Source organism: Grammomys surdaster, unplaced genomic scaffold (genome assembly GCF_004785775.1).
Source record: "Grammomys surdaster isolate TR1022 unplaced genomic scaffold, NIH_TR_1.0 193, whole genome shotgun sequence".
Taxonomy (NCBI): domain Eukaryota; kingdom Metazoa; phylum Chordata; class Mammalia; order Rodentia; family Muridae; genus Grammomys; species Grammomys surdaster.
Genome location: NW_021604638.1, coordinates 5,896,364 through 5,900,420, shown reverse-complemented (window position 1 = coordinate 5,900,420; position 4,057 = coordinate 5,896,364).

The window sequence follows — 4,057 nt, the reverse complement described above, 5'->3', positions numbered from 1 at the left end:
TACCCATTGAAGGGCAGTAGGATTCGTCCTCTGACAATGGTCACAATCCTGGTCTCTACTCATTGAAGGGCAGTAGGATTCGTCCTCTGACAACCAATACTGTCCCTCCACTTTGTTGTGTCTTCCATGGGTGGCGGAGAACTCATTGGTTTAAGACCCCTTTGCCCCTGGAAGCAATGGAAATGTACCCAGAAGCGGTGATGTCTCTCTGGGAGTTACCACACTTAGGCTGTCTCCTTAGACCATACAGGAGACCATCAGGGTTCAAGATGCAGGACAACACCTACCTCTGCACCTCTGCATGGCTACAGATCCCTGCCCATCCTTAGCCCTGGTGGTGTAGCTTGATGGTCATGAAGCAGTTGGTGCATGGTGGGCGGATAAAATCAAGTGTGAGCCGGAGACCCTGGGCTCTACCACAGGCTCTTCAGCTGATTCTGACACAGTTGATATCTGAGATCTACTCAGTTAGAAAAAAGGATGTCAAGATGGACATGGTGGCTCAGGGATGCAACCCCAGATACTCAAGAGGCAGAGGCAGGAGGGTCACAAGTTCAAGGCCTGCTTGGACAACTTAGTGAGTCTTTGTCTCAAAATCAAGAGTTGGGCACGTAGCTCAGTGGTAGGGCACTTGGCTAGAATGTGTGGTGGTTTTAATGAGATGTCCCCCATAGTCTTGGGCATTTGAACAATTGATCCCCAGTTGGTAGCGCTGTCTGTGGAGACTTAAGACGTGTGGACTTGCTGGAGGAAGTACGTCACTGGGGGCAGGCTCTGAGAGTTCAAGTGATTTTTCTCTCTGCTTTCTGCTTGTGGTTCAAGATGTGAGCTCTTGGCTTCCAACTCCAGCTCCAGTTGTCTGCCTGCCTGCCTGCTTGCTGCCATCCTCCTTGCCATGATGGTGATGGGCTCTAGTCCTCTGGAACCACACGCTCCAATAAACTCTTCCTTCTAGAACTTATCTTGGGAGCTAGAGAGATGGCTCAGCGGTTAAGAGAACTGACTCCTCTTCCAGAGGTCCTGAGTTCAGTTCCCAGCAACCACATGGTAGCTCACAACCATCTGTAATGGGATCTGATACCCTCTTCTGGTGTGTCTGAAGACAGCCACAGTATTACTCGTGTACATTAAATAAATACAAAAATAAAATAAAATGGAATAGAAGGTGTCTTGGTCGTGGTGTTTTATCACAGTGACAGAAGAGTAACTGATACACTGTGTAGAGCCCTAGACTCAATTCATAGCGAGGGGGGCAGAGAACAACATGAATTTCTGTGTGGCTCAGGCTTAAAGGCAGAATGTGTCTCAAAATTTCTCCATTTCTTGTAGGTTATCCAATTTGTTAGCATATAATTATCCATAGCAGTCTTTTATAATCTTTTTTATTACTGTGAAACCAGACATGATTTTTCCTGTTTCCTGTCTTATTTTTATGTGCACACGTGTGGCATATGTGCATCTTTGCATTTATTTATTTATTTATTTATTTATTTATTTATTTAGTGTGAGTACGCTGTCATTCTATTTAGACACAGCAGAAGAGGGCATCAGAGTCCATTACAGATGATTGTGAGTCACCATGTGGTTGCTGGGATTCGAACCCAGGACTTCTGGAAGAGTAGTCAGTACTCTTACCCGCTGAGCCATCTCTCTGGCTTGCATGTTTGCATTTGTGTGTGGGTAAACATGCATATGTGCATACAAGGCGCATACGTGTGTGGAAGTCAGAGGTTAATGTTAGGTATCTGCTTTGGTTGCTTTCCACTTTATTAAGGAACAATCTCTCACTGAACTCCATCCTAGCCAGCCAGCTTGCCCAGCGACCTTCCGTATCTGCCTTCCAAGTGCGGGAGTTACGGGCAGGCCACTAAGCCCCCCTGGGTTTTATGTGGGTACTGGGGATCAGAGCTCCAGTGTTCATGCTTATATTCCAAGTGCTCTACCCACTGAGCCACCACCACAGTCCACTTCAGTTTGTTTTTTAATTTAAGTCTTCTCTCAAAGTTCATCTCTTAATTAGATTGATAGCCCCTCTATTTTATTTCTGCTACAATCCTGTTTATTTCCTTCTCCCTGCTAACTTTGAGTTTAATTCATTTTTTTCTTCCTTCCCTCATGCATCAAATAGATATTCTTCTTACTTTAAATGTCAGCGTTCACACTCAAACTTCTGTCATGACGTATCTATCCCGTAAGCTTTGGCTTACGTATTGTGTTTTGTTTTGTTTTGGCTCAGGATATTTTCTGCTCTCCCTTGAGGTTTAGTCTTTCGCCACTGGTTGTTCAAGAGTGAGGTCTTAGTCCCCATACCTTTGTTAATGTGGGGAATGGGTTTAAATGTGAATTTGCTTAGAATCACCTCAGAATAGAGGTAAGTTGAAGGACTGTCTAGATCAGTTTGGTCTGTTGGCTGTTTGTGGGGAACTGTCTTTTTTTTCTTCTTCTAAGAATATAGCCCTAGCTGGCCTGAAACTCTCTGTGTAGACCAGACAGGCTTCAAACTCACAGAGATATGCCTGCCTCTGCCTTTTAAGTTCTGGGATGAAATGTGTGCGCCATCATGCCTGACTTGTTAGTCTTTGATTGTTAATTGACTTAGAAAGACTTATCCCACTGTGGGCAGCACCATTCCCTAGGCAAAGGTCTGAACTGTATAGGACAGGAGAAAGCTAGTTGAAACAAGCAGGCAGCATGGAACACTCATCTGTGTCTGCTCCTAACTGGGAATGTGGTACGCCTAGATGCTTAAGTTCCTGCCTTGACTTCCCCAAAATGAAAGACTGAAACCTGGTACTGTAAGTCAAATGAGTCTTTTCCTCCCCTAAGTTGTTTCTTGTCTATTAGATCTGACTGGCTGTTGTTTAAGTCCTCTGCTGCCTTATGGATCCATCCCTCTGGTTGGTCTATGCATTTTATAGCTATAAATATAGCATTTCAAAATAATAGCCACTTGATTTCAATTGTATAGACAGACTCTATGGAGGCCAAGGGAAGTGACTTGTTCAGGGTCACATGACTGCTTCAGGGAGCCTGCACAAGTGATTCCAACCCTGGATGAGTTCAAAGATGTACTTGATAAAAGTGTTGGGACGGGAGGGGGCTGGAGAGATGGCTCAGTGGTTAAGAGCACTGGCTGCTCTTCTAGAGGTCCTGAGTTCAATTCCCAGCAACCACATGGTGGCTCACAACCATCTTTAATGGGATCCGATGCCCTCTTCTGGTGTGTCTGAAGAAAGCGACAGTGTACACACATAAATAAAATAAATAAATCTAAAAAAAAGGAAAGCGTTGGGACAGAGTCCAGCGAGCACCAAGGGCATTTGTTTCTCCTGGTTCTGGAGTTTGGAAGAAAGCCAATGTCCTTCTTCCTGTGTGTGTGTAGTCCTGTCTATCCCTTGTCCCAAAAATAGTGTACATTTTGGAACATTCTGGCAAAGCCCCAATGACAGTTAATTATCAGCAGAGGGGTTCTGCTAAATGAGTAGTCAGCTAGCCCTGATATGTGCCATTACCATTCCCCTTCCTTTGGATTTGATGAAGCCGTTTGGATCCCTCCAAATTGCCATGTGGACGCTTCCTGCCGTGTTTAAGCAACAATCATAAAAACGAGTGGTTTTCCTTTTGGAAATCACTCACACATCCCATCCTCCACTCGCCTTATTGACACGTACACATCAAAGTACGGCTGAGCAGCGTCGATAATTTTATAACAGCGAAGATGCGTCAAATTAATTATGTCAAAACAGCAATCTGCCCACTTTCTCTCTAAAATGTGTAATTATTAATTTGGGGGAGGGGTACGGAAAGTGCCAGCCACACTGTTAGAGCCAAGGCTCACTCTCTGGGGCAAGGCTTCCCTCTTCTTTTGAGATGTATTATTTGAGTTTAAGTTTGGCAGGGTCTAGGGCTAGAGAAATGGCTCAGCGGTTAAGAGCACCAAGTCCTGAGTTCAATTCCCAGCAACCACATGGTGGCTCACAACCATCTGTAATGGGATCCGATGTCCTCTTCTGGTGTGTCTGAAGACAGTGACAGTGTACTTACATAAAATAAATAA